We start from the raw sequence: 25,100 nt of genomic DNA, 5'->3' as shown, positions 1-25,100 counted from the left end.
TAAGGGGAATTCTGGAGAAATCCCTAGAAGAATTCCTGCATGAAATTTTGCTGGAACTCCTGGAGGAATCCGTGAAAGAATCCATGTAGTAATCCCTAAAGAAATTGTTGGAGGAATCCTTTGCGGAATTCCTAGAGAATTTCTCGAAGGAATCTTTAAGGGAATTCTGGAGGAATTCCTGGAGGAAGTTTTGCAGGAATTCCTGGAGGAAATTCTGCAGGAATTCCTGGACTAAACCCTGGAGAAAAAAAAAATCTCATAGAATCCCTGGGGAAATTCTTGGAGGAATCTCTAGAGGCATTCCGGGGTAAGCTTTCAGATTCTGGAGGAATCCCTAGACGTATTTCTGGAGAAAATTTTGCAGGAATTTCTGGAGAAAATTCTTCAGGAATTCCTGTAGTAATCCCTAGAGAAATTGCTGGTCCTTTGAAGTCCTTTGAGAAATTCTTGGAGGAATCCCTAGAGGAATCTCTGGAGAAGTTTCTGGGGGAATCTCTGAAGGAAATCTGGAACAATCTCCGAAGTTATTTTAGAGGAATCTCTGAAGGAAGTCCTGGAGCAATCTTTTGGAGGAATCCCTGAAAAAATTTCCGGAGAAACTCTTGTGGGAATTCCTCCAAAGAAGCTAATAAAATTATCCTTAATTGAATTTTTGTAGATACTTTCGGATAAACTTCTGCAGAATTTGTCAAATGATTTCAGAATAAATTGTCTAAAAGCTCTTAAAAAACAAATCCGAAGGATGTTCTGCAAGAAATTCCTAATTCCTTCTACAAGAATTCACAGCTGAACATCCAAATGATTTTCCTGAAAAATGTTTTTTGAAAAGAAATGCTGACGAAACTTCAAATGAACTCACGGAATAATTCTTTGTGGAACCTCTAAAAACCCCTTACAAAAATTCCTAAGTAATTTTTGGATGAATTCTCGAAGAAACTGCTGGAGAAATCGTTGAAGGAACTCCTGTTAGAATTACTGAAAGATCCCCTACAGAAATTTCCAACCATTAGCTACCTCAATTGCGACTGTGAATACTTGAACGAGGTCTAAACCAATGTTCGCAGAGCAGCTCATGAATAAGTTTGGTAAACACTGTCAGTCTATGATCTGCACAAATTCTTCTGAAAGAAATCGAGAAATTTCTGCAGACACTTCATTTAAAACAACCAAAATCAGTAATTTTCCACTTCGAGTTTCTCGAAGTACTCCCAAAATCTTAATTTCATTCAGAAATCCTAAATGAGCATTGCTTAGTTGCTTTTGACCAAAACTACAAGGTCCCGAGTAGAGACAGAGCACAAATTGCTGCGAATATTAATCATGTTTCATGAGATAGATTGAACATGATCGAAGATGCTAGATCCTGCTCTTACCTATTTGTTTGACGAATGAGTTAGAGCAGGAAGCAGCAACTTCGATCAAGATCAACCTATTTCATCAAAAAGAAGTATTGTGATACGAATCAATTACGGCAGACTTCAGTGGGATGGGCACGTAGTGCGAATGTCAAAAGAAAGAATAATAACGAAAACAATATTCAGCATGGAACCAGGTAATGGTCGTTGACTACATGGACGTCTCACACTGGGGCAGGATTGAAAATACATGGAAAAAACCTCTAGCTCGTCGAGATGTCGAGATCGACACTTGGTGTCTTCAGAGAAAATATTTCTATGAACAAGGTCGATATTCTGAACGGTAGCATATTTTTCTTGCGTTATTCGCATAAAAGTCCTATAAGTCATTTTGGCCATCTTTCATTTTAGCGGTATGGTGTCTTCGGCAAAGTTGTTCGGCTATTTATGCTGAAAAAGTTTGCCGAAGACGTCAAATTTCCAAAGCCTACTGTTCTTGAGATATTAATCGTTTTATAAAATACCTATCAAAAATCAAGTTTTTTCATTAAATTATGTTTATAAACGAATTTAACGCCCGTTTTCGAGTTATAATAATGAAAAATACTAAAATAAAACATATATCAAAGAAATAAGTTTAAAACAAACAAAATATGTATTGATTTTTTATAGAAAGTTCCTGAAAATCACGCAAAATGTATATAGGACGTTCTTGCAGTCGGGCAAGTTCGGGCAAGTTCGGGCAAGTTTTTTCATCGGCGATCACCTAACAAATACATAAGCTTTCATGTAAATTTTTTTCACCTACATGATATTTGATGATTTTTTTCAAATAGCGTTCAAAGTTTACTGTTTTGTGTGAATTAGTACAACATTTTGCAGATATTTTACCATGTTGTATGATGCCAAGTGAATTATGAGAAGTATAAATGCAATCTAGTCACAGGTTTAGTTATTTTTAAGCTTCAAACAAATTGTAAAACACAAAAATGTCCTAAACACGCCATTTAGCCTTGGTTTTATCATTATCTTATATAATCTTATTTAATAGAAATATTTTTTGTGTGTTCAATGATCTAAAAACTCACTTTTTTGGCGTTTCGGACATTTTTGTGTTTTACAATTTGTTTGAAGCTTAAAAATAACTAAACCTGTGACTAGATTGCATTTATACTTCTCTTGGTTCACTTGGCATCATACAACATGGTAAAATATCTGCGAAAATGTTGTACTAATTCACACAAAACAGTAAACTTTGAACGCTATTTGAAAAAAAATCATCAAATATCATGTCGGTGAAAAAAATTTACATGAAAGCTTATGTATTTTTAGGTGATCGCCGATGAAAAAACTTGCCCGAACTTGCCCGACTGCAAGAACGTCCTATATACATTTTGCGTGATTTTCAGGAACTTTCTATAAAAAATCAATACATATTTTGTTTTTTCTTTGTAATTTCTTTGATATATGTTTTATTTTAGTATTTTTCATTATTATAACTCGAAAACGGGCATTAAATTCGTTTACAAACTTAATTTAATGAAAAAACTTGATTTTAGATAGGTATTTTATAAAACGATTAATATCTTATGAACAGTAGGCTTTGGAAATTTGACGTCTTCGGCAAACTTTTTTAGCATAAATAGCCGAACAACTTTGCCGAAGACACCATGCCGCAAAAATGAAAGATGGCCAAAATGACTTACAGGACTTTTATGCGAATAACGCAAGAAAAATCTACCGTTCAGAATATCGACCTTTTTCATAGAAATATTTTCTCTTAAGACACCAAGTGTCGATCTCGACATCTCGACGAGCTAGGGGCTGTCCATAAACCACGTGGTCATTTTTTTGGGATTTTTCAAACCCACCCCCCCCCCCCCCCCCCCGTGTGGTCATTTGTCCATACAAAAATTTTAATTTGTCCATACAAAAATTTTAATTTGTCCATACAAAATGATCATTGGTTGAACCTCCCCCCCCCCCCCACCTGGTTTATGGACAGCCCCCTAGAGGTTTTTTCCATGTATTTTCAATCCTGCCCCAGTGTGCGTCTGCGAACGTGCTGGCTACACGTGGTTGAAAAAGACCTGACAATTATTAAATGTTCGGAGAAACAGGAGCAACAGCGTCCAAGACCGACGAAGATTGTGCTGTACTATGCGCTCAAAGCTGGAGTAAAGTTACTTTAAAGCTAACAAGGTTCCTTCCGGGATCACCAGCTCACTATTAAAATCATCGCGAACCTCCAGGTATTGACAACAACAGTTTTATTCTGATGTTTCTCATCCAGAGGATGCTGGAATAATAACACCAATGTGATGTAAAGGGAGGTGAGGTTATCATTTTGTATAATACACAGCAGCTTGCTAGTGTTAGTGCGCTACGTTTGATTTCACATAGCAACCTGTAGCATCTTGACAACGCTTGACGTCATACAGTCAGTTGTTGTGATTTTTCAAAGCCCGCCCAGATTATTTGCTACCCCTACTCTCTACTGTTACTATGGGTGATTTACAGGTTGTTGATCAAACAAAAACACGGGCCAAAATTTTCATTGGTAGGAAAAGACGTTGAAAATCCTAATTTTAAAACATTTCCTTTCATTTTAGGATTACGAAATGCTGTTAGTGATCAATGATAACGGAATGACGAATACTGGGAGCTGTAATATATTCTATTCTTCACGTTGCCGTTGTGCGATGAATGGTTCCACGGAACGCTGATTTCCGTTGTTCTATAGGCAGAAAATTAATCTCCGGGTTTATCGGGATTCGTTCAGTACCCAAAGTATTTTGACCTCATTATTTTCTGAAAATGGATCTTAGAATTGTGTAGTGATTTGTCCAGCCAGAAAGTCATTCTGCTTCCTCTGGAAAAGTAACACCAGATTTTCCGTTGAAGCTATAGGTATATGAGGTGTGTCTGGGCATTTATTCAAAAGCTTTTCTAGATTTTCCCCTCGTATTTTAGTGGGATTCTTTTTTGGAATTTGGGAGGGGGGACTGCAGATTGAATTGTGTGCCCTACAGATCATGAAAGTTACAGTTACAGTTGCATGAAAGTTGATGCTTTCCGATCCCACTCATCGCTATGTGTTGGAACATGTTACATGGCCGTTTGTTATTGAACTTGTATGACGTCACCACTCTTCCCCTCAAAAGTTGTTTACTTATCACTTTTTACTAATACAAGTAAACGACGAGTTCCTCCAGACCTCCTTTATATGACATTGTAATAACACAGCCTAACCAAGCCTCTCGGTTACTATCTACCAGAATCCGACACTCGTCCCGAAATTGTCATGAGCTTCCCAGAATCATCGGGACTACAAAAAGCATTCAACTGATTCAACTGAACACCTTGCCGAACACACAGCGGCGTCGTTCTTTTCACTCATGCGCCAGCGCGCCATGCTGTTGTTGTTCGGCGCGGGGAATCAAGTAGCCGTGTGCGCGAAGTAAACATGACGCTAGTTTCGCTGTCACAGTGGGGTCAAGAGAGCTAAATTCTGATGCACTTGCTGAAGCAAATTTATGATGCAAAACTGTGCATTCAAATCAAAATTGCAGGGAAATGACAAGAGTTAGGAGTTTGGTGTCAAAGAACGAATTGTAGGACATTTCAAGGCGCTTAACTTTGTCTAAGGAAAAAAATAAGTTAATTACGCATTTTTTAGAGTAAATCGACAAAAACAGTTAAAAATTCACTTACTTTTTACTTATTTGCTCTTAAAAAGTGAGTAAGTAACAAAAACTTGCGTGTTCGAAGATGACGTATAATAGCAAATTTCATAATCTTTCGAACGGTGCTGAGAGATCTTGAATAAGTTAAACCGTTTTCATGTTGTTGTCGTTTTATTAAAAGCATTGTCAAAATCGTGAAAAGTTCAATAACTCCGTAATGGTTGAGATTTGACCATACGCGTAGAACAATTTTTTTCATCAAATATCATCCTTAATCACCCCCTGAAATATTCTGGGTAAGGAACCCAACACCCTGTATATCAATTTCAATGATATTTTGGTTATTTTGGAGGAATATGAATGGTACTTTTGTAAAATAGAACAATGTCTTGTCCCTTCACACTTGTTCATTAAAAGTTTAACATAAAAGTCAACGGTTTCGGCAAAAACAGGGGTGTCCATTTCGCCCCGGGTGTCCATTATGCCCCTAATCCCCCTATATCATACATGATTGCAATAAATTTATGAGTTTTTAGATAGTTCTGTGCTACCTTTGGTATTTGATCAGCGTGGTATGGTCCACTGCACGAATTTCTGCTGGCCTGGTAACTCCCACAGAAAATTTCGTGTGAGAGTTAGCAGGCCAGTATAAATTCGTGCAGTAATCCGTTGTAGAATAACGTGAAACGATCAATTATAATGTATAACGATACAAATATTTGATTGTATATGCTACGTTGATACATCTTGAATAAATTGATCAACCGTTTGCAATTTATGAACTGTAGAAACAATGCTTACAGAGCAAATGTTGTTATACGTTATATATACTTTTTTTTGGTTTATGTGATGTTTGTTCGCGTCCAATAAAGGGTCAATTTGAAAAACAATTTCAACCAAATGAAGAAGAAAATATTGCTTCATAATAGTCCAAAAGACATCAAACAGATTTGAAGCATATTTTGAATTCCAAAAATCCGTATTCAAAAGTGTCCAAATTAGCCCCGCGTTTAAAAATCAGCCCCACACGACGGTAGTCATAATTGATAATATGTTCGCCATCATTATATTTCGGCATAGTAAAATTAAACATGGTTGAATTGTTTAATTTACTATCAAATTTTTCTCAGTCTACCTGCATGAGCCAGTGTGAGCTGACGATCGGATGGATGATCGTTGTCGTCGATGCTTCTGCAAGCCGACCAGTGGTGCGCCGACGACTGATTTCGGATGGAATAGGGTAGCGAACCACTTGGGCAGCGGCCGGTATTTTGGGCGCTCTTCGCTATAACTCAGTCAATTTCAAACCAATTGGGTTTTTAAATTAACCCTCTAATGGATACCTGGGGTCCATTGGACCCCAGAGCCACTTTGAAGTGGTCGCAAAAAAGTTTGGATTGACACATCGGTCCCGTTTTCACAGTACCTTCAAACTACACCACTATGAGTTATTTGTGCAAAAATAATAAATATTTCATGGCGTACTATAGATTATTTTTTATGTCAAAGTTGAACCGGGCGATTTTGGTCCCCTGTAGTCCATTGGACCCCATGACACGAATGATTATATCGTTTGATCGTCACTCCCTAGAATAATGCTGTCTTCGACAAAATTGTTCAATAGACCAAGGGCAATCTTGTGACGAACAAATTGAATTGGAATTAGCCCAGTAGGTGGCGCGGCGCTATTGTTTATTCAAATTATGGATTGAAAGTTAAATTTAGCTTGAATATCTTGAGATTCGGAATGTATAGAAAGTTTGTGTCTTCGGCAAAAGTGTTCAATACATCAAGGATTATTTGGTAATGCAAATTATTTTAAAGTTTTTCTGCAAAATGGCGCTAATTAGTTCGTATATGCTCAGCATCCTAGATTACCGAGTGGCAAGCGTCCTCAAATAAGTACGCTTCTTTTGAAGTGAATATCTTGAGAATAACACAGGGTAAATGATGATGGTTGGACCAATTTGGGGTGTTTCAACACGGGACCAAAATTCAAGTTGAGTTTTCCCTATTATTATAATATTTTAATATGTTAATTTCGGTACTGATGGAAAGATCTACTCTTCTAGTTTGTGAAAAGCCCGGAAAAAAACTTACATTTACTTTGAAAAAGTCCATAAAAATAGTTTTATTCAAACAGTAAATTTTGATCTTGGTTGGACCAACGCTGATCATGGTTGGACCAGAAGTCCGATGATGGTTGAACCTACTGGGAGAAATAGTTTGTTCAAAAAGGCATCACATATTAATAAAACAAATAGCTATACAGACTTGTAATGTAAATTGTTAAAACTTGTAAGCAGTTTTTGGAGCGCGTGCATGATTTATTATCTTTGGAGTCGCGTCGGATATGAATTAAATGGCACGAGTGTGAGAGGGATTTTCAGGGTGGTAACAATACTCATATGAAAGAAAACAGAACAAATCCATAATATTTTATGTATGCTTATTTTAAGGAACCAGTTCACAAGATGAAATTATATGAATTGTGTTTAGCGTTCCAAAAAGACATTTACATAGACTGTTCCCGATTTGAAGTCATATTTGGATCGGTTGCCCAGTTTGACTTATAGACCACAAACGGCTCCTCCATGTTGAAGCCTTTGGCAGCTTGGTCGTCCCTCAGACATCCGGTGCTCCTCGGACTCGACGCTTAAATTGTCCTGGGTGGTTGCGCCGCTTAAAAGTACCAGTTTCCGATCAACATCTGTGGATGGTGCTTTATTTCACGGGACAACAACGTCGATGAACTTCAAACAGCGGCAAAACGGTCACTGAATCCTTGACGATGTTTACATAATCCGCATTGAAACACGTAACGACTGGCCCTCCAAGCAAGTCCCTCTCGCGTAGCAATTATAGCCTACAAAGCACTGAAACTCTTCATTAACCGTAATGTCAGTACGCGCGAAAAAAGTAAATAAACAGAGCTAGTCCTAGCAACCAAACATGGTAACGGTTAGGTCCAACCAGAATCATTCGTAGGACTGTCGTGTCCGGACGGACACGCTGGCATTCCAATCCAACCTATTCCGCCGGCCGAAACTGCGCAAACGAGGAAGATTGCACATGACGCAACCTACTCGTGCGAAATACTTTACAAGACTGAAGTTTCATTTCATCTTGATCGTTTGTTACGTTTGCTTTGTTTATCCGGTAGCGCATCACTGCTACTAATGCTATATGCCCTGTTAATCCTTTTCTTGGTATCCCTCTCAATCCCTACATTCTCCCCCTTGCCTACTCTCTCATTATTTTAAAATTTGAAATTTTTCCATCAACAATATTCCCTTCGTTTACGTTTCAATTTATTGTAGCACAAATTACAATGATCTTCGTTCTCAAAACGATATTATCAATAATAACTATCACAATCATCCTCATTTCCAACCACTTTGTTTGTCACTTCTAATACCTTTAGTTTTATTGTTTATCACAGTCATGCCAATCTCTCATCTCTTAACTTTCATCTCTCATTATCACCATCTCTCATCTCTTCTTTATTATTTCTCATCTCTCTTCTCTCATTTCTCATCATAATCATCACCATCTTTCATTTCTTATCACGTATCATCATCGTCTCTCATATCTTCTTCGTTATCTCTCTTCTCTCATCGTAGTCTCTCATCTCTCATCATCATCATCACCATTTCTCATTTCTCATCTTTTATCATTTATTTCTTATCTCTTATCTCTTATTTCTTATCTCTTATGTATAATCTCTCATCTTCCATTTTTGATCTCTCATCATTATCTTTCATCTTTTATTTCTCATCTCTCATCTCTCAACTCTCATCTTTCATCTCTCATCTATCATATCTCATCTTTCATCTCTCCTTTCTTATATCTTATCTTTCATTTTTCATCACTCATCATCATCATCATCTCTTATCACCATCATCTCTTGTCTGTCATCTCCAATCTCTCACTTTTCATATCTTATCTTTCCTCTCTCATCTATCATCATTATCAATCATCAACATCACAATCATCCCTATTTCCAAACACCATCTTCGTCAGTTTTATTACATTTTCTAAGATTTTTTCACATCTTATTTTTTAATAACCTTTACAACAGTAATCCTAATTTTCAGCTCTCATCTTTCATCATCATCTAATTTATCATATCTCATCTCACATCTCTTCATCATAACTATCATCTCTCATCTCTAATCTCCTATCTCTCATTTCTCATCTCTTATCTGTTATCTCTCATCTCTCACCTCCTTTCTCTAATCTCTCATCTCAACTCGCATCTTTCATCTCTCTCCTCTCATCTTTCATCTCTCATCTCGCATTTTTTAGTTTTCATATCTAATCTCATCTATTATCTCTAATCTATCATCATTCATCTCTCATCATCATCATCATCATCGTCTCTCATCTTTCATCACTCCCCTCTCATCTTTTATTTCTCATATCTCACCTTTCATCTCTCATCATTCTTCATCAACATCATCTCTCATCTTTCATATCTGGTCTCCCATCTTTTATCTCTCAGCTCTCATCAACATCATCTCTCATCTTTAGTTTCTTTTTTCTCTCATATCTCATCTCTCATCACCATCATCTATTAAAATCATCATCTCTTATCTCTCTATTACATTTTTCAAGGCATTTGTGCATCTTTTTTATAAACCTTACCACAGTCATGCCAATCTCATCTCTCACCTTTCACCTCTCATCTTTCATCAACATCATCATCATCGTCTTCATCATAATGATCATTATCACCATCTCTCATCACTCATCTCTCTATTCTCTCTCATTGTTGCGGGAGATAGGGAGCAAATAAAGGGCAAACCGGGTTTGACAGCAATCGTATATTGTGGTGCTTCAACTGAAAATATTTTTATAGCTAAGTACACATTTCAAGTTTAAGTAGGTTCATTTTGGTCTTACAATTCGGTAGGCCTTCTTGCCCTTGCTTCCTATGAAAGATTCTGACTTGTACGCAATGTGAGACGTTTTCTTTCAGGTACACGGTCGACGAACTTGGCTGAATCTCGGACTACGGACGTGGACGCGAACTCAACTACGCTACGGAATGAATTATGAGTACATCGGAATTGTTACACGGGATAAAGCACTAACCTAACCTAGACTAACCTCTATGCTGCTAGACGTCTATTGTTGGTTGAGACCAACCCACTTTGTACAATTCGTGCACTCTCTCACTAGACACACTTAATTTTCTCACTGAGGCTCGATATAGAATTAACTTTACTCAAATAATTACACTTTTGGCAAATTAGACAATCTTAACACTATCTTTTAATCATTCACAGGTGAACAATTTCACCTCTGACTCGCTTCGTGTTTGATAATGAAAAGACAAACTGTAACTGCGGTAACCGGAAACACCTTTGACAGGTCATCCGCTTCGCTTTGACACCTGTCACTTGTCTTGCCGCGACGCTCCATCAGTTAGACGCGACGCTTGAGTAACGCTTGGTGACAGGGTTGCTAGCTGGACAGCTTCTGCGGCAACAGTCTCCCCCGGGTGTAGTCCGGAGTTCTCCGGAATTTCACTTACTCCTTGTAGGTCCAGTAGTGCTAACCATAACACCGATTTCAGAGAGCTGTCTCCTAGTTTCCTGGCATTCTGCCGATGTCGATCGTCCGGATTGGAGATCGTGCTAATACTTCGTCCCACTTTCCTTCCGTCACGGCTGGTGTGTTTCCAGCTTCCGACAAACTGGCGCTGAAGAAGCCCCCAAGATTTCCTAAGGTTACCACGACATACTGGCTTTCTAAACTGTGTCTGAACTGCGGCAACGCTTTCTTCATCATGGTATGTCCCAAGCACCTCTGCGTGCTCTGACATGAGTGACAAAAACGTCAGAAGCCTTGAGTGTTCTCTCTTTTGCGCCCCCACGACCAGTCTCTGCAATCCCTCGCTGCCAAGCATTCCCGTTTCAATTGCTTCGATTTCGTTGAGCTCTTTCGTCGGCTTATAGAAAGATTTGTCGGTAGTGCATTTCCGGATATGTAAATTGTACGACTCTTGCTTGTTGCTTCCTCCAGGGCCGTAGACGCACCAACCCAATCTTGTTTTAACAGCAACCGGTGCTGTCTCAACACCCTCACGAACTTCGAGCGGTAACGCCAGTCGCAAGTTATCCACTCCAATAAGGATCTTCGGTACTGCATCTCGGTAGCTGGTGATCGGATTGCCCTGAAGGTGCTTGTGCTTCCTAACAGCTTCTTCCATAATAAAGCTTTGACGAGGAAGACCGAGGCTACTGACTGTTCTAGCATTCAGCAACTTATGCGACTTACTTTGACCAATCCCAGCAATATCGACAGTAATTTGATGTGAGTCCTTCTCCACGCGTGTCGTGTTTCCCGTCCAGCGTAGCCGTAGCGGTTGAGGAATTCCCTGTACGCCCAGCGAAGTTGCCAAATCGCTTTCTATCAAAGTCAGATCGGAACCTTCGTCGAGGAAAGCGAAAGTATCGATCGAACCTTTTCTTCCGTGCAGAGTCACTGGAATAATTCGAAACAGTGTCGAGGAGGTCAACAGACGGTGAGTATGGTTTTCAGCTACTTGAATCCCTGGGGCATACTGCTTTGATTATTCTTTGAATGAATGAAGAAGTTGGTGATGATTGTACTGACAGCCATCAATATCGCACACCTTTTGAGCTGGGCATGCTTTTCGTCCATGACTAAAGAGGCAACTCCGACATACATCTAGCTCACGAACTCTTCGCCAACGATCATCTACGTTCAGCCGCAGAAACGCATTGCAATCTCGCAATCGGTGACCGCTTTCGTCGCAGTGTGCGCAATTGATCTGCTTTGGCCCCTCACGTATCAACTGTTCAGTGTAAACATCTGTTTCGGTTGCATGAGAGTTGATGAGTCCTTTGTTTCTTGGAGCGCTGTTCCGTTTTACCTCTGGCTCGAAGTCTACCACACTGATCGCATCCCGGACTACTGACGTCATATAATCGCCAAAGATTTTTAAATCAGCGTGCTGGAATCCTCGTTTGTAGCCCGCCCACATCATACGCTGATCAGCAGGAAGTTTCGCGACGAGCTCCTGCAGCAGTGACGGGTTTGATAAGTGAGCGCGTTCATTCGCAGCTTCGATATGGTCACACAGCGCCTGGACTGCCATCCCGAAGTCAATGAGTCCTTCCAGCCTATCGGACCTTGGAGCTGGAATTTCTCGCACCTTACGAAGCAGGGCGTTGATCAACAACTCTGGGCGTCCAAATCGCAAACGAAGAGTCTCGATTACCTGCGGCACCGCTGCTGGCAACACCAACCGACTGCGTACCGTTTCGAGGGCAGGTCCAGATAAGCACCGCTGAAGACGAAGCATGTTTTCACCATCTGAGAAACCGCACGCCTCTGTCGTGTACCGAAAATTCGAAATAAAGATCGGCCACTCAGCTGGGTCGCCACTGAAACGAGGAAGCTCCTTAGCTAAGGACTGTCTTGCTGCGAGGTGCTGCTGTGTGAGACGAACTGGTTCGGGTTGGGAGATGGCTGGGTGTTGTAGGTAACTTGCTTGTTCATGAGGGGGCAGAGACGACTCAACTGCACGCGGATAGGGATGACGCGTTATCAAATTGGTTGAGAGAGGCTGACGTTGAATGTCGGGAAGTTCGACATCACTCGAGTGCGCGAGGAAATTTCGCAGCTGATCTCGAGAATTAGTGGGAGGCGAGCAAATTTCATTGGGGCGCGCGAAGGATCGCAGCTGCTCTCGGGCAATCGAATTAGTGGTCGTGGGGTCAGGAACGATTTTGATCGTATTTTCAATTGTGTGACTCAAGGCTTGACGCTTACCTGGGGGTTCCATATCGTTCGGATGCATTTCAGCTGATTCGACTGCTCGACTTACCGAGGAATGGCCAATTCGGTTTACCGGATGCTTCAATGGCCAGATTTCGTCCGGCGATGTGTTTCCTCCTACTGCTCCTGCGCCGGATTGATAATCGGAATGCTTCCGATCTTCTTTGATGACCGTACGTGATGATTGATTTACCTTTGGGATGGTTCCGGTCTGAATCACGACGCGCGACATACTCGCTGCTGACTGTGGTGGCTTTTCCTTCATCGGTTTGTCTTCATCCGATCGTTGAAGTGGCTCATTGGCTGCCGCTGCGGTCTGGAACCCTTCCAGAAGTTTGCGACACAATTCCAACTGTGAATGTAGCTCGGTCAACTGTTCAGGTGTTGGATCGGCGCGATTTTCGCAAAGCTCAATCCGGTTCCTGAGTTCTGACAGAGCAGTCCTGGGATCTTTCCTCGCCCACTGTGAGCGCACAGTGTTCGGGTTCAATGTTGTGTGGGGAATAGACGCCATACAAGGTGCCGTCGCAGTGGTAGGTGCACCTACGGGAGCACCGGGAGGCGGTGCTGCTCATCCAAATGGCGACGTTGCAACTGCACTTCCACTCGAGCACGCTCCAACTGTTGTCGTTCCACCAGTTGGCCCAGGCAGACGGAGAACGTTGAAGTCGAACTGGAGCGACTTGTGCCAGTTTGCACTGATATGACGTCATCAGTTTGCTGGGCAGTGCAGTCGCCACTTACAAAAGATCTCCCTGCGACGCTCGCATTTACTGCAGCGCACGAATAATGCTTCCAGACATCGCAATGGTCGCACTGGACCATGTCCTCTGCACTATCCGGACGTTGGCAGGCCGCACAACTGGATTCCTCCACATGTCCTTCAGTTGCCCTTGAAGTCCGGTTGTCGTCCATCTTGGCGCGAATTTTGAAGATTGTTGCGGGAGATAGGGAGCAAATAAAGGGCAAACCGGGTTTGACAGCAATCGTATATTGTGGTGCTTCAACTGAAAATATTTTTATAGCTAAGTACACATTTCAAGTTTAAGTAAGTTCATTTTGGTCTTACAATTCGGTAGGCCTTCTTGCCCTTGCTTCCTATGAAAGATTCTGACTTGTACGCAATGTGAGACGTTTTCTTTCAGGTACACGGTCGACGAACTTGGCTGAATCTCGGACTACGGACGTGGACGCGAACTCAACTACGCTACGGAATGAATTATGAGTACATCGGAATTGTTACACGGGATAAAGCACTAACCTAACCTAGACTAACCTCTATGCTGCTAGACGTCTATTGTTGGTTGAGACCAACCCACTTTGTACAATTCGTGCACTCTCTCACTAGACACACTTAATTTTCTCACTGAGGCTCGATATAGAATTAACTTTACTCAAATAATTACACTTTTGGCAAATTAGACAATCTTAACACTATCTTTTAATCATTCACAGGTGAACAATTTCACCTCTGACTCGCTTCATTATCAAACGAAAAGACAAACTGTAACTGCGGTAACCGGAAACACCTTTGACAGGTCATCCGCTCGCTTTGACACCTGTCACTTGTCTTGCCGCGACGCTCCATCAGTTAGACGCGACGCTTGAGTAACGCTTGGTGACAGGGTTGCCAGCTGGACAGCTTCTGCGGCAACACTCATCTTCATCGTCATCTCCCATCTCTCATCTTTCATTTTTCATTTTTCATCTCTCTCTCTCTCTCTCTCTCTCTCTCTCTCTCTCTCTCTCTCTCTTGGCGTAACGTCCTCACTGGGACAAAGCCTGCTTCTCAGCTTAGTATTCTATGAGCACTTCCACAGTTATTAACTGAGAGCTGCCTCTGCCAATGATCATTTTGCATGTGTAAATCGTGTGGCAGGCACGAAGATACTCTATGCCCAAGGAAGTCAAGGAAATTTCCTTTACGAAAAGATCCTGGATCGACCGGGAATCGAACCCGTCACCCTCAGCATGGTTTACCGCCTCGGCTATATGGGCCCATTTTTCATTTTTCATCTCTCATCTTTTCTCATCTCCCATCTTTCATCTCTCATATCTTATCATCATCTATCATCTTTCATATCTCATCTCCCATCTTTCATCCCTCATCTCTCATCATCATCTCTCACCTTTCTTCTTTCCTCTCTCATATCATCTCTTTTCTGTCATCTCTCATCACCATCATCATGATCATCAACATCTCTTATACCGTGTATGCACCAAACTTTGCGCAGTAAAGAAAAATCAAATTTCTAATCGTTATAAAAATACAAATAAACAAATAATATCATGAACAACTTGCTCATACGATAGACTAATGATCCTTCTTTGAGTCTGCAATATTTAAAAAATCATAATATGAACCAAAAAATACTTAAAATAGAAAAACTATTTCATTGCCTTGTTCCTAACTTTGCGCACAAAATCTTCGATTGTTCCTAACTTTGCGCATGGTGTGCCTAACTTTGCGCATGCTATGGATTGCTTGAAAAAGTAATCAAAATAGTTATTTATGCAACGAGTTGTAAAATGATGATTTTTACAGCACGAGTCGTACATTTATCCAACGAGGCTTGCCAAGTTGGATAAATACGAAGAGTGCTGTAAAATCGAGTTTTGCAACGAGTTGCATACAACATTTTTTGCAATGACCAAAAATATTCACTAGAATATGATCATTTCCATCAGTATCATTGTGCTTCTCGGTGGTTGAATGGGAACGACCCAAGAACGACCACGTGCTCCATCACGAAATCTGAATCAAGCAAGCCGTGCTATAATCGTCACAGGTTTTCAAGCTCTTACTGTGGTAACACAAGTTGTCAATCAAAAAAATGCATTATGATTCATAATGATACCCAAATGAGATGCATTATGAACCATAATGCATTTGTTTGGATAGTACGGAAAAGTAGGCCATTAGGATATTGAAACGGCAAGTATAAAATGAATTTTATAGTGCCAAATTGCAAAAATACTATTATTTAATGTTTCCCCATTGAACTAAAGTTATTCAGGTAGTGTGCTCTTAACTGATCTTTATTGAAATACTTTGCGACGGAGGCCTATGGCAGCTCTTGAATTCGTCTGCGGTTCGTACTAGGCACCTACCCTGTGAACAATCCAAAATTCCAGTGGGTAGAGATCAAAGGTAAAAGCTTCCTGATAAATGGAGTGATCGTTACGGATAGGCACAATAAGGGATCATTTAAATATGACGTCCATCTTTGATGGGAGGGGGGTGGGGTTGGAGTTGTCTGAAAAAGTGTTATATGCCATGTATTAGGTATAGGTACTATGAAGCGTGACGGGGTAACCCGGGGGAGGAGGGGGTTCTAAAATTCAAAAAAATGGTGGACGTCATATTTGAATCGTCCCTAACATTGACCGCCGTCAAAGTCAAATGAAGGACTGTTCACAAATTACGTAACATTGTAGACAGACCAAGAGTGCCTGCCATAGTGCTACGGTTCATACAATTTTCTACTAATTTCCATACAAACTTTGCTACATGGTGGAGGCAGGCTTGAAATTGTCAATACAATTGTTACATAATATTTAAATGGTTCATAAGTCATGTATTCACGTTCATCATGCATTTACTGAAAGTGCGCAAAAATTAGGAACACAGTGCAAATATTGGTTCCAAACATTGCGCACCACTACTTACTAGTTAAATTAAAAAAAATATTACGAACTGTGATTGATATTACTAGAATATCATCTTTTTCGTCAATTAACTGCAAAATTAATCATCGTTGCACAGTTTTATCGAGGAAAATGTTGATTTTTAGTAGAGTTACTTCTTCGCAGCCGTGTTAAGGCGAGGCAAATTTTGACGTTTTTGTGTATTTTTTGTTTATTATTCAACATAAACAAAGATTTTATGGTAATATAATTTTCGTCACATAATGTTTATGTTTACACAATGCTAGTGCAATTATTAAACTGGTGAAAATATTGACATTTAGTTAGTTAGCTCACCCACTCGGGGGAATTCGCTTTTTTATGGCTTACCCTCTCGGGGGAATTCACCATCGGCTTACCCTCTCGGGGGAATTCACCGTTAGCTTACCCTCTCGGGGGAATTCGCTTTTTTATGGCTTACCCTCTCGGGGGAATTCACCATCGGCTTACCCTCTCGGGGGAATTCACCGTTAGCTTACCCTCTCGGGGGAATTCGCTTTTTTTATGGCTTACCCTCTCAGGGGAATCACCACTGGCTTACCCTCTCGGGGGAATTCACCGTTAGCTTACCCTCTCGGGGGAATTCGCTTTTTTATGGCTTACCCTCTCGGGGGAATTCACCATCGGCTTACCCTCTCGGGGGAATTCACCGTTAGCTAACCCTCTCGGGGGAATTCGCTTTTTTATGGCTTACCCTCTCGGGGGAATTCACCATCGGCTTACCCTCTCGGGGGAATTCACCGTTAGCTTACCCTTTCGGGGGAATTCGATTTTTTTATGGCTTACCCTCTCGGGGGAATTCACCATCGGCTTACCCTCTCGGGGGAATTCACCGCTAGCTCCCCCCTCTCGGGGGAAATTGCTTTTCACTATGGCTTACCTTCTCAGGGGAATTCGTCATTGGATTACCTTCTTCTTCTTCAAATTGTAGTTTTTCTCGCTAGCTGCACCTGAAAAAATCTGACGACTCCTCAACGAGCCTTAAAAATGTGATGACTCCTCAATGTGGTTTCAATTCCTACTGGAATCCGAACAGTAACCAAATTATTGTATTTATTTCAGCAAAGCGAAACAAACATTTTTCAAGTACCAGACATGGACTCTGGAATCGAAACTGGAACACAGAAACAATTAGTTCTTACACAATTAGCTTTCTTCTTGTGTCAAGAAAAAACAACTGCAACGGCCACTCAGAGCTCATCCAAAGACAAAAGCCACACATAAACCCCACGCATAGAACAACGCCGAATGTCAAATGGTATTTTCCGTTCGCAGCTCCGATGCACACCAAGAAATGTAGACCTTGCCCGTTCTAAGCTTGCCACCACCTCTGCTTGCCTTCAAATCGATGGCATGTGTCACAAAAACCCAAATAAACAACCCTACAATCGTTGCTTCACCTCGAAGTTTCCCCGTTGATCCAGTTGACTAACAAAAGCACAGCACAAACACTCTCGCAACACATAATCAAGCCACGCGAGGCCCCACCGATGCGACGCGATGAAAAATGCTCATCCTGCACAAAATTGCTGCCAGATGCCACCGCAATGGGAGGAAACGCGCAAATCCTTAATTTATTCATTTTACCTGCTGGGAGCTTACCTACCGGCTGTGCCATTATTGTCGTGTCCGGACGGACACGGTGGCATTCCAATCCAACCTATTCCGCCGGCCGAAACTGCGCAAACGAGGAAGATTGCACATGACGCAACCTACTCGTGCGAAATACTTTACAAGACTGAAGTTTCATTTCATCTTGATCGTTTGTTACGTTTGCTTTGTTTATCCGGTAGCGCATCACTGCTACTAATGCTATATGCCCTGTTAATCCTTTTCTTGGTATCCCTCTCAATCCCTACAAGGACCAACCATGATCATAATCATAATCATAATTAAAAAGATTTTTCAGAGAAAAACTATGAAATAATGATTCCCTAACGTAAATTTCACATGTTTTCGCAATAGTAAAATGCATAAAGTTCATGGATTTGTAACAGAATATGTATTTTATTGAGGGTACAAAATTCGTTATTTTGGTGTCCCCACACTACTTAGAGTTAGACTTTCTAAAACCTACATTTTTAAATAGATATGAAGGTGAATTAACAAAAAAATCAAAGTGTATTGAATGAATAAAAAGTTATTTTTTGACATTAGTGAGTTATTACTTCAAGTTTTTAAGAAAATGTTGGCATAATCGACTAATTTCCAAATTGGTCCAACCATGATCAGTTTTTGGACTGGTCCAACCATCATCAATTACCCTAATTACATTCTGTTCACAATTGACTCACCCGGATACCTCCAGGAATTCCTCCCAAAATTTCTGAAGGAACTCCTACCAGGATTCTTCCAGAAATTAATACAGGGATTCTTTCAGTAATTCTTCCCGAGGTTCCTCTACGATTTCATCTGGGAAATCCACTCAAAAGCCCTCCGGAAATGACTCACAAAACTACATCAGGAATTCCACCAGGGATTCAACTAGGAATTCGTAAAAGGGTTCTTCCACAAATGCTTTCCGAGATTCCTCCACGAAATCGTCCCAGAATTTCTTCAGGAATTTGTCTCCGAATTGCTCCCGGGTTTTCTCCAGAATTTCCTCCCGGGTTTCCTGCATGAGTTTTTCTAGGAAATCCACTTGAAATTCCTCCTGGGATTTCTTCAGGAAATCTCCGGGGGTTGCTTCAGGAATTCCTCCTGGGATTTCTCCAGGAATTCTTACTGGCATTTCTCAACGAATTTCTCCCGGGATTCCTCCAAGAATTCTTCCTGGCATTCCTCCGGGAATTCCTCTCGGGATTCTTTCAGGAATTTCTCCCGGGATTCTCCAGAAATTTCTCCCGGGATTCCTCTAGGAGTTGCTTTCGAGATTCCCCTAGGAATTTCTTCCAGGATTCCTCCAGGAACTCCTCACGGGATTCCTCCAGGAATTTCTCTCCAGGAGTTCCTCCCGGTTACGGGAAGGAAACGTTCAAATTTACATTCCATTTTATTCGATTTTTCATGAAAATATATTTTGTATCACAGAGAACAGACATCCAAGCCTATAGAAAATTGTCTCGAAAGCTGTGCAAGGATTTATTTTTTTAGCGTTGACAACACTAGCGTCACCTATGCGGCAAGTTGCTACAATTAGTGGTGAGTACGCATATCTACATAAGTTTTATATTCACCACCGACAACAGCGTGGTTAGTACGCATATCCACATGAGTTTTATATTCACCACCGACAATAGCGTGGGAACATTGGGATAGCAGCGCCACCACGATGTTGCCACTTGTGCTGCTATTTCAAATGAACGTTTAATTCCTTACACAGTTTTGAAACTGAGCTTGGATGTCTGATCTCTGTGCTGTGGAAAATTGTGTAGATTATGATCAAAGTATAACTGTATATATCCCATAGTCTGTAATATAGACACTATAGATTCCATATGCTTTCCAAGGTGCAAGTAAGGGGCCGTCCATAGATGAAGTGGCATTTTAGGGTGGTGGGGAGAGTCCCTGAGTATGCTACGAGCCATGTATTAGGTATGGGAAAATAGGGGGAGAAGGGGGGTGTCAAAAATCGTAAAGAAAATGCTACGCCATTTATGGATGGCCCCTAACCATGCGATCTGTCAATTCGTTTAGCGAAACGAGATTTACTGTACGATAACGACTGTGGGTTGTGTGACGTCATTTTCTATTAGTACACACTAAATTCACTATAAAACACTCTAAAATTGCGAAATTCAAATATTTCTCCCCAAGTCTGTAGATTCTATAGTGTCTATATTCGGTAGGTCCATGTCTTGCCAAATAACAGCTGTAGACACCATCTCTATAAATAATAAGCATCCCGCACCAGCATCTCCCAATAGGAGAGTTCGTATCAAATGGCTCATCAACTGAACATTTTTGACCTACCCAACAACTAAGACACCATTTTTCTAAGAAATCAGGATCATGAGATATTATGAGATAAAAAATTTGCATGCTACCTAGCACTGCCTAGTGGTGGAATATCGAATCAAACGGTCCATAATCTATAAGTTCTTGACCAACCAAACAACTTTGCCGAAGACATCAACTATATAAGTAATCTGGATCCTGAGATATATGAGATTTAAATTTTAATAGTGTTACGTCTGTTTGTCTCTGATTCCTCTTGGGTTTATTCAAATATTACGAAACGCAAAATTTGACAACTTAAGGGCTCCTCCCTTCTCCGTGCAACAACTTTTGTATGGAATATTTTGAATGAAACGTAACACAGCGCTAGACCACCTCCCACTCCTTTGCGTTACGTAATATTTGAATGACCCCTTTTGACCCGCTGGACATATATGTCTACTCATCTACAGCAGTGCGATTTACCCTATTGTTTCGGTACGTCTTGTCCTTGTCCGCTTGTTTAGGTACGTTATATCCTGTAGATCGGGGACATTTTTCAATGCTCACTAGCACCACCTAGCGGAAACTTATTTGGGTGGTGTTAGTGGAAGGGTAAACTCCAAAGGATACGCTTGGTTAACGTTCAGGCACACCATTGTTAGACTGCTTCGAATCAGTTGTCTGCCCAATTCATCCTGGTTTCCTCGTCATCTTGTTGGCATTTGGTAGAATTACTAGATTCTTCGGTTGATAATCTGAAATATAAAATAATATTACCATCGCACGTCAAATAAGCTACATATTAGTGATACGCTCGCCACAGTTACATATTTTTAAAATATTATTTATATCGTACGATACAGTTACCTGAATCCTGCTGAAACAAAATGTAAAATGAAGATTATATCATTTGCTCTGTCACACTCGCTATAATTTTTTGTCGGAGCTATGAGTCAAAACAAACAATCGCAAGCTGGATACCGTCAAAACAACAACAATAGAAGCAACGAATTGCAACTGGATGTTTTGAGGAAGGAGATACATCGTATGATCTCCACTTTAACGGAGAGGCTGGAAGCATCCCTCGATTCCTACGTGAAAACTCTTGACGACCGTATTGTATGTCTGCAACGACACATCGATGCCCTGAAGAAGGATTACAACGATAGTGTGACCAATCTTACCAAGACAGTGAATGACGTTCGTTCTGCTCATCTAACCAAATTGCAGCAGTTGGATCGATTGGAGACAGCACATGATCTTGTTATTACGGGCATTCCATATCGACGAAATGAAGATTTACTTCACATCTACCACAGTATTGCTCGCAGTATAGGCGTCGGTGAAACAGAGACGATGGTTCATCTAAGGAGGCTATCCAGATACCCTCTACGGCTTGGTTCTTCACCTCCAATCCTTTGCCAATTCGCATTCCGCGAAACACGAAACGACTTCTTCAAAAAGTACCTGCATCGTCGATCTTTGGCACTTGATCACATTGGCTTTGGGAGCAATGATCGCATCTACGTGAATGCGTACTGTTACCACTAACCAGGCGAATACTGAACGCTGCCATCCAGCTCCGGAATGAGGGACGAATACACAGAGTATTCACAAGGAATGGATTAGTTTCTGTTATGATCAACAAGACAACCGATGCCGTCGTAGTAGATCGTCTCGATAAATTGATACTGCTCAGTACTTACCTATCCAAATAGTTTTCTCTCTCCTTTACTTTTTATCCATGATTCACCTCCTTATTGTCCTATGAATCCATCCGCTCCTAAAAGCTATACATTTGATTTTTTTTTTACCCTTCCTGGCTAGATCACTATACTCCTTGATTCCTATCCCACATTATCCGTGATTTCTTCCTGAAAGTTTTTGCTGTTGGGGTTGCTGCTGGACTTCGAGGTTGCTGCTGTTGCTGTTGGGTACCTGCTGCTACTGCTGTTGCTTAAATTGCTGTTTGAAACTGTTGTTGTTGTTGGAATATGGCCTATTTCCTATCATTTGCCATTTATCTGCACTACAGAATGTTATGTTATTTTGATAAAAATGTTAGTTTATAATATTAGTCTATGGTTCCTGGTAGCTTTAACTTTTTCATGTTGTGCGTGTTGGGAGGATGATGTTCGCTTGATCCAAGCTTCTCTCATTTACAATGCTGGCTGACGTTAACAGTGCCAATGCTTCCACTCTTATTCCCAGGGCTGTTTTGAGGTCTGCTTTAGATTCTAAATGTTTGAATATTGGTCACATTAACGTGCAAAGTTTGACGTCTCGACGATACACAAAATTCAATGAGCTTAAACTAAATTTCCTAGATTGCAAGTTGGACATAATCTGTATGACAGAGACTTGGTTGGACGCTTCTATTGAAAGCAAAAGCATTGCTTTTGAAGGCTATAATATTTACAGAAATGATCGTAACCGCCATGGAGGAGGAATTTGCGTATATGTTCGAAAAAACCTAGTTTGTCGAATTTTAAGAACGTCAGCTATTCAGGACAGCGACGTTCGAACGACTGAGTTCATGTGCTTCGACATTTTTAGTGGCACTGAGCGTTTTATGCTAGGAGTATATTACAATCCTCCTGAGGTAGATTGCTCAAATACTCTACTTCACCATTTAGATGAATTCACTGTAAAATACGAAAGTACCTTTTTCATTGGTGACTTTAATACTGACCTGCTGAAGAGAAGCAGTAGGCAACAACGGTTTAACAATACTATCTCTAGCATGTCATATGTTTGCATAAACAGTGAACCCACCTTTTTTCATCAAACGGGATGCTCTTTGTTAGATCTTTGTTTAACGGATTCTCCGAGTAAAGTGCTTAAGCATGATCAAATATCTATGCCTGGTGTATCGCACCACGATATGATATTTGTGTCGCTGAAAATAGATTCTTCTAAAGAAAATACGGATATGTTCTATCGCGACTACGCTCATTTTGATGCACATGCTATGCAAGATGCATTTAACAGAATAAACTGGAATGATTATTTATCACTCAGCGATCCTGATCTACTACTAGAATTTCTGAATGAGAAACTGATATTTTTACATGATACTTTCATACCCTTAAGGAAAGTGAAAGCAAAGAAGAATCCGTGGTTCAACATTGATATTGAGCGAGCAATTATCTCTAGGAATATTGCTTATAAGAATTGGCTGCAGGACAAAACAACTACTAACTCTATGCAATACAAAAGAGCTAGAAATAGAGTAACTTTTATGATAAGAAGTGCTAAAGAAGATTATGAGAAACGTTCGATAAATACAAATCTACCTAATAAACAATTGTGGAGTAATGTAAGGAAACTTGGGATTTCAAAAGACAAAACATATGACAATGTTTGTGATGCGTCTTCAAACGAAATTAATAGTTATTTTTCTTCCAATTTTACCTCAGATAGTCATCCTATGCAAAACTATGCTATAAACCCTCATGGATTTATTTTTCATGAGGTTGAAGATACTGATATTGTAAATGCTGTGTTCGACATCAAGTCTAATGCTATGGGACTAGATAACATTTCAATCAAGTTTATTAAGATTATTTTACCGCTAGCAATTTCTCTATTCAAATATTTGTTCAACAAAATCATTGCTACGTCCAAATTTCCAGCTAAATGGAAACAAGTGAAGGTTATTCCCATTAAAAAAGAGAATAATTGTTCTGATGTGTCTAATCTTAGACCGATCAGTTTATTGTATTCGCTTTCCAAAGTGCTCGAAAAATTGTTGAAACGCCAGATGTGCGCCTTCATAAGTAGGATGAATTTTTTGAATCAGTTTCAATCTGGTTTTAGGAAACAGCACAGTACAACTACTGCTCTATTAAAAGTACATGACGATATTGCTCAAGCAATCGATAGAAAAGGAATAGCTATACTACTATTAATTGACTTCGCAAAAGCCTTTGATCGTGTGTCTCATCGCAAATTGCTTAACAAATTATCATCCACATTCGTCTTTTCAAGCACAGCTGTTCAATTAATCAAATCCTATTTAACTGGTCGATCCCAGACTGTTTTTCATAATAGAGAATTTTCGTCTTTCGGTGAAATCAAATCTGGCGTACCACAAGGTTTGATTCTGGGGCCATTGTTATTTTCTCTCTTCATTAATGATTTGCCATCAGTTTTGGAGTATTGCTCTATACACCTTTTTGCAGACGACGTGCAAATTTATCTATGCAGTTATAAAAACATAAACATTAATGAAATGGCAAGAAAGATAAATTCTGATTTACAAAAACTACTCGAATGGTCCAGAAGAAACCTATTAATGGTGAATCCAGCTAAAACAAAAGCAATGCTAATCAACAGATCGCGTTTCTCACCCCGAACTCCAGACTTATTTCTAGGTAATGAAATGATAGAGTTTGTTGAACAAGCTTCGAATCTTGGTATGATTTTTACATCCAACCTGTCATGGGATCCGCAGGTAAACCAACAATGTAGAAAAATATATTACGCCTTAAAACAATTGAATCTAACAACTAGGCATCTCGATATCCAAACTAAGATTAAACTTTTCAAAACGCTTATACAGGGGGTGGCCAAAATGTTTGGGATAGGCAACTTTTTTTCTCCCACAAAAAAGTTCAACATGCTGTAACTTTTCATAGAGTGCATCAAAAAATCTCAAATTTTGACTGTTTATCAACCT

The 25,100-nt window shown here is 40.3% G+C and overlaps 1 protein-coding gene across 1 annotated transcript in view; it reads left to right on the top strand.

Moving 5' to 3' along the window:
• Positions 1–25,100, top strand: part of LOC109411792 (GPI ethanolamine phosphate transferase 1-like) — a 206,913-nt gene that overhangs the window by 68,054 nt on the left and 113,759 nt on the right. The window lies entirely within an intron of this gene.

The sequence above is a fragment of the Aedes albopictus genome, chromosome 2 (genome assembly GCF_035046485.1).
Source record: "Aedes albopictus strain Foshan chromosome 2, AalbF5, whole genome shotgun sequence".
Taxonomy (NCBI): Eukaryota; Metazoa; Arthropoda; class Insecta; order Diptera; family Culicidae; genus Aedes; species Aedes albopictus.
The sequence above is the reverse complement of the archived record's forward strand: the minus strand, read 5'-3'. Positions and strand labels throughout refer to the sequence as shown.